The following is a 14605-nucleotide window of genomic DNA, read 5'->3' on the forward strand; positions in this document are numbered from 1 at the left end:
GCAGCGGGATCTACCTACAGTATGCAAATTAGCCACTATCTTTGTTGGCAGTTAATTTGCATATCACACTGATTAGCCAATGGGAGGCGTAGCGAAGGTATGGTCAATTACCATGTTTGTCTATTATATTAGATGGGCCTTGGCAGAAAAAAAGATTCCCCACCCCTGATCTAGAGGAAGAGGCAAAGTCCTAGAAGCAAGGCCCCTCAGGTGGAAATCAGCTCCTCTATCCCACCCTCACAGCCCTGAGCCTACCAGGTGGAGACTACCCTGAAGCCCTTGCTGCTGTTCCAGAAAAGCATAAACAATATACCAGCAGGTCCAGTGATAGATCTATAGGAGGAAGCTTCCAAGGGGACTCTGCCAAAGTTCTGGCTTGGAGGAAGGCCAGGGAGTGCTTAGGGATGGCAGCACAGACAGGTTTTAGACTCAGATTCTGGCCAATCCTATCTCCACTCCTTGGTGGCTGAGTAAAAATGAGAAAAATCACTTAGCCTCCCCTCTGTTTGCCCATATAGAAAATGGGATTGATAACCTCTACCTCCTGGGGTTATTGTGATTAAATAAGTGAGCTAATGGATATCAAGTGCTTAGCACAATAAACACTAAATAGTATCAGTGATAAAATGGTATATGATAGAAATAGTACTAGCAAAAAGGACATTAGACACAAAAGATTACCGTCAATATTATTATGAAATGCTAACAAATGGTATCCAATATACAGAACTAAAAAACAAAAACTGCACAATTTAATCCTAGGGAAGTGACAATTTGATTCATTAGGTGCAAGAGCCTCTGAACCACCATCCTCAAGTTTCAAGGATATAGAAGGAACACTGGGTCTAAAGCAAAGATCATTTCCATTCCTTCAGGACCTTTCCCAGGTCACACTAAAAGAGTTGAATTCATTTCTTTTACTTGAGGGGCGAAGGAAGAAAGCAGAGGAGAGGGGAGAGTCAGGGAAGAAGGAAGAGAGAAAAGAAATAGGCCAAAAAATTCCCACACTTCCCAGATACTTGAAATGCTTTCTCCGAGAACCTAGCTTTTCCTTCCACAATTAAAATTCAGACAGACAGCAAACACAGGTTGAGTTTATCTATTTCGAAACACTAAGAATGAACCCAACCAGCATGGTTCAGTGATTGAGCATCAACTTATGAACCAGGAGGTCACAGTTAAATTCCCAGTCAGGGCATATGCCCCATTTGCAGGCTTGATCTCCAGTGGGAAGCGTGCAGAAGGCAGCCAATCAATGATTCTCCCATCATCATTGATGTTTCTTTCTCTCTCTCCCCCTCCTCTTCCTCTCTGAAATCAATAAATATATATATTTTTAAAATACTGAGAATGAATTGGTTAAATCAATGATCCTCCCAGAATCAATGCAAAGGGCCTAGTGCTCAGGGTTGGCTCCAGAATATATTTGCTGAATGACCTTTGGCACATTACTCAACCTCACTGAGCTAATCATCCTACCCTCACAAGTTCCTTCTCCCTGTCTCCCCATCACAGTTTAAGGCTCCAAGACTGGCCAATATACCAATCTAAAAACATGGGCATCTCCTATGCTTCCCTTTCTGTCACCATTTTGTAATACCTACTTCTAAGTCTCTCCCATTTCTGGGTGGTTGCCCAGTTCACACACACACACACCTGGTACTAACCCAGACACTGCAACAGCTCATGATGGAGCTCAAAGCCTTCAGACGCACCCTCCCAGATTCAAACCAATACTGTCTTACAAGCTGGCATCCTCTGACTGCCTATTTATGACAGACACTATTCTAAATACATATACAGGGTGGCCAGATTATGATGACCACCTGACGTTTGTAGGCAAATTAGCTATAATTTCGCGCTGAAGTTGCTAGAGGGCCAGACCATTATAAATAGGGAAGCAGGTTGTTTACCAAGACAGAAGTGATTTTTTTCTGAAGATATGGGTAAACAACGCGATTTAACAGCCTTTGAACATGGGATGTGTATATATCTATGCATGTATATGTATATGTATATGTGTATGTATATGTACATGTATATGTATATATATACACACACAGAGTGGCCAGATTATTATGACCACCTGACGTTTGCAGGCAAATTAGCTGTACACTGCATCATATGGGATATGGAAGCCGAAGGCCTGTTCAAACACCTTTGCTGTCTGCAGTTACCAAGATAAAACGTCTCCAATTCGCACAGGAACACAAGGATTCGACAGTCGAGCATTGGAAAAAAGTCATGTGGTCCGATGAATCACGTTTCCAGTTGCATCATGCAGATGGCAGAGTGAGAATTTGGCGAAAGCAGCATGAAAGCATGCACCCCACATGCATGAGTACAACCCTTCAAGCTGGTGGGGGCAGTGTTATGGTTTGGGACATGTATTCCTGGCATAATTTGGGCCCTTTAATTAATGTGGAACAATGTCTGAATAGCACAACATACCGAAGTATCGTTGTTGATCAGGTTCATCCTATCGTGTTGATGGCGTATCCCAATGGAGATGGCTTCTTCCAACAAGACAATGCGCCATGCCATGGTGCTCATATTGTGCAGAAGTGGTTTCAAGAACATGAGGGAGACTTTACCTTGCTTAGGTGGCCCCCACAATCACCAGATCTCAATCCAATTGAGCATTTGTGGGAGGAAGTTAAAAGAGCCATCAGGCAGCTGGTTCCACAACCATCAAATCTCACAGAACTGGAGAGTGCTATTCATCAGGCATGGTGTCAGATTCCTCGCATCACTTTTCAACATCTCGTGGAGCCAAGAATCTCCGCAGTATTGAAGGCAAAAGGTGGCCCAACGAAGTACTGATGGGGTAGTCATAATAATCTGGCCACTCAGTGTGTGTATGTATGTGTGTGTGTGTGTATGTGTGTATATATATATGTCATTTAGTGTCTACCTCACAGGTTCGTAATGAGGATTATCATTATTCCTATTTTATAGATGAAAAAAACTAAGGTTCAGAAAGTAAGCTGTTCAAATAACAAAGCTAGCAAGTATTGGAGCGAGGAATTAAACCCAGGTAATCTGACTCTAATCAACTACTATACTGTTACTAATGTTCCTCAGTGTTACTACAGTGATAATTCTAAAACACAAATCTGATCATAAGATGCCTCTGATCATAAAACAGCTCAGGTTACTTCTTTGGTTAATTTCAAGTTAATTTAATTGTGTATGTTTTATTAAAATACTATGTATATATTTAAAAATAAAATAAATTGCGCTAGCTGGTTTGGTTCAGTGGATAGAGCATCGGCCTGAGGACTGAAGGGTCCTAGGTTCAATTCCAGTCAGGGGCACATGCCTGGGTTTCAGGCTCAATCCCCAGTAGGGGGCATGCAGGAGGCAGCTGATCGATGATTCTCTCTCATCATTGATGTTTCTATCTCTTTCTCCCTCTCCTTTCCTCTCTGAAATCAATAAAAATATATTTTTTAAAAATTGCTGTTTAAAAAAAATTTTAGTTAATTAATTAATTAAACAATTCAGGTTATATGTCATTACATCTCAATTTAAATAAAAGCAGTTTAGTAGTTTCCCTGCACAACTAAGTTTAAGCTCCTCAGAGTGGCTGTCAGTGAGTTAATCCTTATGACCAAACCAAACTGAATGGGAGCTTAAAAGGAGGGAAGCAGGGAAGCTTAGCAGAGGGGCAGTAGCACATAGAGGTTATGAGCCAGAACTCTGGAGTGAGATTTAGATCCCAGCTCCACTATTTTCCAGATGACTTTACATAAGTCATTTCCTCTCTGAGTCTCAGCCTCCTCATCTGTAAAAGAGGGAGAGTACCAGTACCTTCATATAAGTGTGGTAACGAAAAAAAATTACTTAGCACAGAGCCTGGCACACAATAAGCTCTCATGGTTAATTACTGCTCTTGGAGCCCACACTCCCAGGCTCCTTGCAGTTCCAACCTCCAGAGCTTTGCTCAAACAAGCTGCTTCCTCTGCCTGATCCTTCAGGGCTGGGCTCAACCATTAGCCCTTCCCTGAAGAGCTTACGGGTCAGGGGCTCAGTCCGATATTCTCCCATGACAGCCTGGCTGGCCTGTCCTCTGAGAGACAGCAATTAGTACTCTATACTGAAATTGACTCTTTCTGAGTCAATTTCTCCGTAAGCCTTGAACTCCTCCTCATAGGCACCCATGGCATCTAACAAGCAGTACCCTTACATGGTAGTCAGGTGCTTGTTAGAGATGACCTCAGCTTTTATCTCCCCCCCCCCTTTCTCTAAAATAAATAAAAGCATATCCTCAGGTGAGGATTAAAAAAATGAAAAAACAAAAATAAGGCCTTTGGGATATCTAAACACTAATGATATTAAGAGTATACTGTCCTGCCGAAACCGGTTTGGCTCAGTGGATAGAGTGTCGGCCTGCGGACTGAGGGGTCTCAGGTTCGATTCCGGTCAAGGGCATGTACCTGGGTTGCGGGCACATCCCCAGTGGGAGATGTGCAGGAGGCGGCTGATCGATGTTTCTCTCCCATCGATGTTTCTAACTCTCTATCTCTCTCCCTTCCTCTCTCTGTAAAAAAAAAAAAAAAAAAATCAATAAAATATATTTTAAAAAAAAAGAGTATACTGTCCTGCCTTAGCCGGTTTGGCTCAGTGGATAGAGCATCGGACTCAGGACTGAAGGGTCCCAGGTTCAATTCCCAGCAAGGGCACATGCTCATGTTTCAGGCTTGATCCCCAGAAGGGGGCGTGCAGGAGGCAGCCGATCAATGATTCTCTCTCATCATTGATGTTTCTATCTCTCTCTCCCTTTCCCTTCCTCTCTGAAATTAATAAAAATATACATTTAAAAAAAGAGTATACTGTACTGTCATTTTTTTAAAAAAAAAAATGTTTTCATTGATTTCAGAGGAGAGGGAGACAGAGATAAAAACATCAATGATGAGAGAAAATCATTCATTGGCTGCCTCCTGCATACCCCCTCCCCCACACTGAAGATCAAGCGCACAACCCGGGGACCAGGGCACATGCCCTGACCAGAAATCAAACCGTGACTTCCTGGTTCATAGGCTGACGTTCAACCATTGAACCACACCAGTTGGACAGGTACTGTTATGTTCTTAAGTGTGAAAATGAGGGGAAAAATTTAGTATCTTTCTCTTACAGACACTAATGATGTAGTTAAGGATAAAATACAAATTAACAAACAAGGTCCATGAGGAGATTTTACAAACATTTTGTGAAAGAAATAAAATAAAAATAATAGTAACATATACTCAACTCTTCACAGTTCACCAAGTTTTGATAACTTTATGAATTAGGTTTTCTTATTCCTATTTTAGATTAGGAAATGTAGGGAAAGGGTAGTATTTACTGATACTTCCAATGATCAATGAATGGGAGACAGTTATGATGATACTTGAGTGTGGAAACAGATCCAGACAGGTTAAGTAACCTGCCATGCTAGACATGTCTCTAATGCCTACACCACAGTGAGAGGCCCAAGAGGTTTAAACCACACACCCAAGTTACAAGTTACAGAAGCTGGATCTCAAACTCAGGCATTCTGTCTTCAAATCCTGGTTCTTACCACCATATACCATGCAGCCTGGACATGAAAGGTGGCCTCTTCAACTATCTTGCTTTTCTAAATTGGAGATGTGTAATTCTCATATAGGTCAAAGAATGACCAATTTCCTACACATCAAAGCACATTGGACAGCATTCACCACTCCATGGGACAAACAGCCCAAACCATCCACGTCCAGAAGCCTCAAGAAAGAGATAAAGGTAGTGAGCTGGGCTTCTATAATTAAAGGATATTTGCATGGTCAGGAATGGAATCAGGGATGAGGGGGCAAGGCCATCCCTTCTCTCAGCAGTACCTCAGTTCGGTTTTCCAGAATGTTGCCTGTTTGATATTGTGATTAAAATGACTTATTCTAACCAGGGTAAGGGTGAGGGAGGGGTAAAGCATCCATAGAGAGGAAGATGTAAATAAAACGGGACTACAGGCCAAGAAATTTGGACTCTTAATTAGCAAATGACCTTGGACAAGTTACTTAACCTCAGTTTCCTCATCTATCAGATGAAGATAATAAATTGTCAAGACTCAATAAGATCCAATAGAGTACTCCAAAAAATGCTTCTATAATTATTACTAGTGGCCCGGTGCACAAAATTCATGCACATTAAAAGGGAATTAGCCCTAACCAGTTTGGCTCAGTGGATAGAGCGTCAGCCTGCGGACTCAAGGGCCCCAGGTTCAATTCCAGTCAATGGCATGTACCTTGGTTGCCGACACAACCCCAGTGGGGAGTGTGCAGGAGGCGGCTGATAGATGTTTCTCTCTCATCGATGTTTCTAACTCTCTATCCCTCTCCCTTCCTCTCTGTAAAAAATCAATAAAATGTATTTTAAAATAAATAAATAAATAAATAATAAAAGGGAATTAGAGGAAATATTTTAATATTGCTTTTGGCCTTTATAATAAAAGTGTCAGAGATGAAAGAAAATTAGTAAAATGTATATGAAAATCTTCCTCCTGTCAGAGTCTGGGGTGCACCACGGGACCCAGAGTCAAGTCCCCTCCCACCACGTGCGCGAGATCCAGACCTGGCTGGCCCCCCCATTGGGCTAGATCCAGAACCAGCCGGTCCCACCCTTGTCAAGCCCCACCGGGTGGCAGGGCACAACCTGAGGTCCCCTGGCCTGGCACCAGGGTGGGGAGGCATGGCCTGAGGTCCCCTGTCAAGCCCCGCCAGGCAGGGGGAGCAGCCTGAGGTCCCCCGGCCTGGCGCTGGGGTGGGAGGCACGGCCTGAGGTCCAGCACCAAGGTGGAGGGCGCACCTTGAGGTCCCCCGTCAAGTCCTGCTGGGTGGGAGGCACAGCCTCAGGTCCCCTGGCTGGTGCTGGGGGGGGTTGGGGGGGGGCGCAGCCTGAGGTCCCCTGGCCTGGCTCCAGGGCGGGTGTGCAGCCTGAGGTCCCCCAGCCCAGCACCGGGGTGGGGGTGCACCTTGAGGTCCCCTGTTAAGCTCTGCCAGGGTGGGGGGGCACGGCCTCAGGTCCCCTGGCCCAGTGCCAGGGCAGGGGGCATGGACTGAGGCCCCCCGTCAAGTCCCACCGAGCAGGGGGTGCGGCCTGAGGTCCCCCGGCCTGGTACCAGGGCAGGGGGCGCGGCCTGAGGTCCCCTGTCAAGCTCCACAGGACGGGGGTGGGGAGGGAGCTGCAGCCTCAGATCCCTGCTGATTGCTCCTTAAAGCTCGTTATGGGAACTCAGCCTCAGCTGTGGGTGCAGCCATCTTTGTGGTGGAGTGACAGTCAATTTGCATATTCCCTCTTTATTATATAGGATTGTTGTAAAATGTCACCTGGGCTAGTGTAGCTCAGTGATTGAGTGTCTCAACCTATGAATTAGGATGCCCAAGTTGTGGGCTCAATCCCCAGTGGGGAGGGCATGTAAGAGGTAGCCAATCAATGATTCTCTCTCATCATTGATGTTTCTATGTCTCTCTCCCTCTCTCTGAAATCAATAAAAATATTTTTTAAAAAGAAAAACATATTTTAAAAAATAAAAATAAATTAAAATAAAAATGTCCACATTTCCTGGCCAAACTTCCAAAACCTAGAAATCCCAACACCTGTGCACCTGTAAAAGCAAGGAAGGCATGTCAATCCACCTAGCCATACACATTTTCCATGCAGGAAAGAGACCTCTTGAAAATCAGGTCTCTTACTAGGACAAAGAGAACCCACATAGTCATCTAAGATGCCTGGGAGTCAGCCTTTTAAATCCTAGGATTATGCTCCTGACATCAGATAAGCTCTCATCAAACAAAAACATGGTTTTAAATCCTTCCGCAGGCCCCTCCTGTCCTCCTTCCCCAAAGTCCACTGATTCAGGCACCACCTCCCTTTCATACAACTGCACTGTTTATGCTTGGTGACTCATACCAGGCTCCTAAAATTTTATGGGATCTCTTCAAGCACACTGCTTTCATTATTTGTCCAAAAAAAGCAAAAGGTAGCTAAATACCTAGCCCAAGACCTAGCAAAGTTGTCACAGCATCATTACAAATCAAGGTTTCAATTTTTTAAAAATATATATTAACTGATTTCAGAGAGGAAAGGAGAGGGAGAAAGATAAAAACATCAATAATGACAGAGAATCATTGATCAGCTGCCTCCTGCACACCCCCTACTGGGGACTGAGCCTGCAACCCGGGCATGTGCCCTTGACTGGGATCGAACCCGGGATGCTTCAGTCTGCAGGCCAATGTTCTGAGCCAAACTGGCTAGGGCTTGGGTTTCCATTTTTAATAGATTACCCCAAGGTTAGTCAGTCAACAATCTGAAAGGGGCAGTCGCTGAGAGAAATGAATATGGACAGCATCCTCCCTTTTTCTTTCCAAGTTTATCATCTAACCAAACCAAGGAGACTCTAAAGACATATTTTGTTTTTTAAAATGCTTATCAAGAAAAATGTATCCCTGGCCAGTGTGGCTCAGTTGGTTGAGCACTGTCCCAAGCACTGAAAGCCTGGAAATCAGAACTCAAACCTCCCTTCATCTCCCTAGGAAGTAATGAGGGGGCAGGGGAAGGGGGGAGCGGATGGATTACTTTTAAAAAAAAATTACTCTTTATCCAATCACAGTTTACTTAGATAGGCCACGTGGTTTGTTTGTTTGTTTAATTTATTGAATTTTCTGGAGAAAGAGGAAGACAGAGAGAAACATCGATTTGTTGTTCCACTTATTTATGCATTCATTGGTTGATTCTTGTACGTGCCCTGACCGGGGATAGAACCAAAACCTTGGCATATTGGGACGATGCTCTAACCAATGGAGATATTTGGCTAGGGCTACATTTTTCTTTCTTTCTTTCTTTTTTAAATATGTTCTTATTGATTTCAGAGAGGAAGGGAGAGGGAGAGATAGAAACATTAATGGTGAGAATCATTGATCTGCTGGCTCTTGCACGCCCCCTACTGGAGATCAAGCCCACAACCTGACTGTGACCTCCTGGTTCATGAGTCAACACCCAACCATTAAGCCACCTGGTAGGATTTCATTCTATCTACACTGCTAATTCAAAGCAAAAAAAGAAAGCTGGAGTAGGGAGGAGAGGAAAACATTTTTAAAATATACATCAGACAAGAGAATTTACAAATAAACATGTTTTATGTAAAATACAGCCTCCCTCTTGGTGATTCAGGGAAGTAGTGAACATTAAACAGAGAATTCAAGGAAGATTTCTTTGAGAAGTTTAGGCAGTTTTGAATAAAATAAAGCATGGAACTGACAGAAGACATGGAGGCAGAAGAATGCTCTAGTTGGGTGTGAGGACAAGCTGGCTGCCTTGGCTAGGAAAGAGGCAGTGGCAGAAGTGACTCGGACAAGAGAATGACTGGCAGCCTGCCCAACAGAGCACGTGAAGAAATCAGATCTGCTACAACAAGCTCCCAGACACTGGGTTTCTAATAAGCAAGGTACTGTCGAAGACTCAGAACAGGGCAGACCTTGGAGGAAATCAGCCCCTCACTTTACAAAAGGGGAGAATGAGGCCCAGTAGCATTAAGTGACTTGCCTGAGGTCTCAACAGTGAGTGGAGCAGCTGGGACTATTGCCAAATCCAGATCAAATCCCTGACTGAAGAGAATCTGACATTCATGTGAGGGATGGGGGAAGGGGAGGACCAGGACACAAAATAGTCTAGTCATTCAAATTTGTCCTGATTAGAGCACAGAATAGGATTATGCTGGAAAAAAGCCATGACAGGTAACAACCAGGGAAATGACCTAAGACATTTAGAAAGAAAAAACCCACTAAGACTTAGAAATAGATTAGAAATGTGGGTTCAAAAGGAGAGAGACCATCATAAGAAATAATCCCCATCAACGAAGGTCATCTTCCCACCAGCATTCACCTTTGTGAAGTTCCCATACAGAGATAAGCTAGCAGCTTCCATTCAAGTTCCAAGCGCTGCCTTTCCCAGACCCATTTCCAGAACCTAGAAAACCAAAGACTCAGACATTCCAACACCTGAGACCCTGCTGACTTGGGATAGCTCAGGCTCCCTACCATGGTAGGATAACAGGTGAGGAATCAGAGAAACAAGCTGGATGATTATATCAGCTATGAAGTATGATATAATGATTCTATGTCAAGAATTATGTTTGAATTTAAGCAAAAAATATTTAAGCATTTAAATTTGACAAAATATAAATAAATGTTGATGGAAGGAGACTTGACTAGGGGTCATGAACACATAATACAATATACAGGTGATAGCCTATATAATAAAAGGATAATATATAAATTGACCCTAATAGCAGAACGACCAGAATGACTGCTCGACTAGTCACTATGAGGCGCACTGACCACCTCTCTTGTCCTTTTCCCCAGCCAGCAGGCTCCGATCACCCAATGGCAAATGGGGAATCGGGGGTGGATGGCAGGGGATGCGGGCAGTGCCAAGCCAAGGCCCCTGCCCCGCCAGTTGCCCCACACACAGAGGGCAATCCACGGTGGGGGCGGGGCCGGCGAGTGGGCGGGAATGGCCAACCTCTCAGTTCCTCCTCCCAGCTGGCAGGCTCCGATCACTCAATGATGAACAGGGAACCAGGGTTGGGGGGAGGCGCGGGGGGGGGGGGGGGGGGGGCCGGGGCTGGCTGCAGGCAGCCGGAGAAGATGGCCCTGATTGTAGGCCAGGCCTAGGGACCATACCTGCGTATGAATTTCGTGCGCAAGGCCTCTAGTATTATAGAATTGTATGCCTGAAACCTATATCATTCTATTAACCAATGTCACCAAAAATATTCAATTAAAAAATTGTTAAAGTTTAACAAATATGAATTAATTTTCAAGGGAAATAGAAAAAAATTGAGCTTTTCGTACCTTGTTTTTAAAGAGAGCATTCTCATACATTGTTAGGGGAAGTATAAATCAATGCATCCTTTGTGCGGGTCATTTTGGCAATATTCATTAAAAGTCTTAAAAATAAGCACGTAACTTGGCCTACCAATTACATATAGGAATTTATCTTTGGGAGATAATAATGATTGGGCTAAATATGTTTCTATAGAAAGCAGTTTATAGCGGTAAAAAGCTAGAAACTACCTTGACATCTCAGAATTGGAGACTAGGTAAATTTTAATACATGTACAAATGGCAGAAACAGGCCTATAGCCATTAAGTGAGCTATCATGGAACTTGAAGGGAAACACCCAGGTTTTGGAAAAGGTGGACAAAATAAATAAATAAATTTGACAAAGTACATAGAAATCAAAGTCCTAGAGAAGTTTTAGCCATGATTTTTAAAGCTAAATGCTAGAATAACTGTAATTGAGTATAACTAGTAGTACTCAGAAGGGGATCATGCCTTGTACAAACTTTAAGGGGTGCCCAGCTGTGATGGCTCCGTGGATTGAGCGTTGTCCCATGGACCAAGAGGTCCTGGGTTCGTTCGATTCCCAGTCAGGGCACATGCCTGGGTTGCGGGCTCCATCCCCAGTAGGGGGTGTGCAGGAGGCAACCAATCAATGAGTCTCTCTCATCATTGATGTTTCTATCTCCCTCCCCCTCTCCCTTCCTCTCTGAAATCAATAAAAATATTTTTAAAAAAACAAAACTTTAAGGGGTATGTGTCTGGATAAAGAGAAAATGGAACGTAATACCAATAAGCATAAGGTTAGCATAAGGCTAACCACCACCTTCCTATTTTCACACAAAAATCTTTGACTTTGTGTACAGAACCTCACTACTCAAAATATAGTTCAGTAATATTAGCATCACCTGGGAATTAAAAATGCAGGCACTCGGGCCCCACCCTAAACCTACTGGATCAGAATCAGCATTTTAGCAAGACCCCACCCCCAAGTGACTTATAAGCACATTCAAGTTTGAGAAGCAGTGGCATAGAACACTTGGGTTCACTGTTCATAGCAGTACACAGATAAAGCACCAGCCAGGCAAATAAAGAGACAAAGTACCTGTTCACTTTTATTTTATTAGGTACTGCTCAGACAGACCTTCCATGTTTTTTGATGAATTTGGTAGTTACTAATGACCAAATGATCTAAATATGGATCTATTTCACTTCCTGAAATAACACAACTTAGCTCTAGGGCTTTCATGAACATGAGATATAATATAAAACAGCTTAGTTGTTCTGAAAATACAATTCAAGTTCCAACACTGAGTTCAAACACTTCTCCACATGCCCCAATAATTCCTACAGGTTCCTGGGAGTATCATTAAATCCCCCAGCATCCCTAAGAAGCAGGTGCTTGGCAAACTTCCAATCTCCAAATGAGATTCAGAAGGATGTGGTCCTAAAAATGCAGTATTTTCCTCTGGCCTTGTCCTGCCAATGTAGTTTCTCAGGCCCAAACTCTCTCCCCCACTGAGGCCTCATACAGCTGCACACTCAAGTACTTCTCAAAAGGAAGAAAGGTCAGAGGTGTCATTATCCCATAAGCACTTGGGATTCCAGCTGTGGAGAAATTAATCTGATTAAGGGGTTCAGGCTGAGAAGCCCTGAGTAAGATCTAGAAAGGCAGAGGGAAATACAAAAGAAATAATCTACTGAGAGGCTCTTAAAAGACAAGAGGTCCCAGGTATTTGTAGATTTTAAGGTAAGGGTTGGGAGCAAGGCTTGGCAGATAGGTGATGGGAGAGACAAGGATCCATCCCTCACCTGCACCCCAGGGACAATAACAAAAAGAGTAATAAGACATTCCTCCAAATGATCTCTTTTCTTGATAAAAGGAAAGAAGTAAGCCAATGTAGGGAGGAAGCTTTTGAGCTGAAAGCAAGACTAGAAGAATCTCTTGAGAGCTTTTTTTTTTCAATACAGGAAAATAAAGCAAAGGATAAAACAGTATTCATCTAACCAGAATATTATAGGAAGCAAACCACCAGGAGGATTAAGAGTCCTGTGAATAACCAAAGAAATGAGAGGTGATTCCTTCCCAGTTTAAATCCAGCCTGGGTAGAAGGCAAGCTAACAGAGAAGAGTTCCAGTTAGCAGAAAGATAAAAGATAAAGTAGACACAGGAAAGAAAACATGCAGACACCTCTTTAGAAGGGAGAACCTCCCTTTGGGCAAAGTGAATTCAGGTATGACTATAGGAAGTACGCTCAGGGGAAAAAAAAAGTCACAGAAGCAGAGAAAGTGCTGTGCTAAAGATATCCATTCATCAAAGGAAGAGCCCTAGCTGCTCTTGTTCAGTGAACAGAGCATGGGCCTTAGGACTCAAGGGTCCCGGTTCCATCCCCGTCAAGGGCACATTCTTGGGTTGCAGGCTCAATCCCCTGTAGGGGGCGTGCAGGAGGCAGCCGATCAATGATTCTCTCTCATCGTTTATGGGTTTTTTTTAATATATTTTTATTGATTTCAGAGAGGAAGGAAGAGGGAGAGAGAGAGATAGAAAAATCAATGCTGAGAGAGATCATTGATCGGCTGCCTCCTGCACGCCCCACACTGGGGATCCAGTCCGCAACCCTTCAGGGCATGTGCCCTTGACCCGAATAGAACCTGGGACCTTTCAGTCCACAGGCCTCGCTCTATCCACCGAGCCAAACCGGCTAGCCGTGGTTGGCAAACTGCGGCTCTCGAGCCACAGGAGGCTCTTTGGCCCCTTGAGTGTGGCTCTTCCTAAGCCTTAGGAGTACCCTCATTAAGTTAATAACAATGTACCTACCTATATAGTTTAAGTTTAAAAAATTTGGCTCCCAAAAGAAATTTCAATCGTTGTACTGTTGATATTTGGCTCTGTTGACTAATGAGTTTGCCGACCAATGGGCTAGGGCATCATTTATGTTTCTAACTCTCTCTCCCTCTCCCTTCCTCTCTGAAATCAATAAAAATACATTTAAAAAATCTTTCTAAAAAAAGAAAATACAAGTGCTAAGACTGATATCAGTCTTAAAATTAAAAAAAATAAAAAGGAACAGGGAGAGCACCTACAGGGAATTGAGGTTCCAGAAATGGAAGGGAACTGGGGGGAGGGGAGGGGATGTTTTAGATGGCGGAAGAGCTCAAAAACCATGGACTACCACCTGGGAATGAGAGGAATCAGAAAAAAAAGAAGTACCCTCCCAGATTTAAGAAGCATCAGGAAGGTGACTGCACCCTGAAAACTGTGTATCCAAAGGGGTGTATCCCATACATTTGGGGAACACAAGAAACAAATACACCCCCAGATATGAAAATGAGCCTCCCTGGGGAACTAATGAAAAAGGCTGCAAACCCAAAAACGGTGACTGGAAGAGCAGCGAATTCCCTTCTTGTGTAATTGCCTATATGTACCCTTAAACTTCAGGACTTGGATCTCATTTTCAGTCGTATCTAGAAATGAAGTGCACCTCAGATTTGAAAGGTTGAGGAAAGGAAGCAGCCCTTAAATTTAAGAAATTCTGGGAAGCACATTGCCAGCTTAGGAGCCTGGAAAAGGGGGCTTGGATTTGTGGAAATATAAGTACCCCAAAACTCTGGTTATTGAACCCCAGATCTGAGAGACTCGCTAACAGGGCGAAGCTCCAAATTTGAAAGGGAGTGCTTACTCAGATTGAAGGCTCGAAAGAAGGAAGTGTCTTCCCAGTTTGAGGAGCCTAGGAAAGGGGGTACATCC

At 43.6% G+C, this 14605-nt stretch overlaps 1 protein-coding gene across 6 annotated transcripts in view; it reads right to left on the minus strand.

Moving 5' to 3' along the window:
* PHF20 (PHD finger protein 20) overlaps positions 1–14605 on the minus strand; it is a 139415-nt gene that overhangs the window by 124064 nt on the left and 746 nt on the right. The window lies entirely within an intron of this gene.

Source organism: Myotis myotis, unplaced genomic scaffold (assembly GCF_014108235.1).
Source record: "Myotis myotis isolate mMyoMyo1 unplaced genomic scaffold, mMyoMyo1.p scaffold_m19_p_9, whole genome shotgun sequence".
Lineage (NCBI taxonomy): Eukaryota > Metazoa > Chordata > Mammalia > Chiroptera > Vespertilionidae > Myotis > Myotis myotis.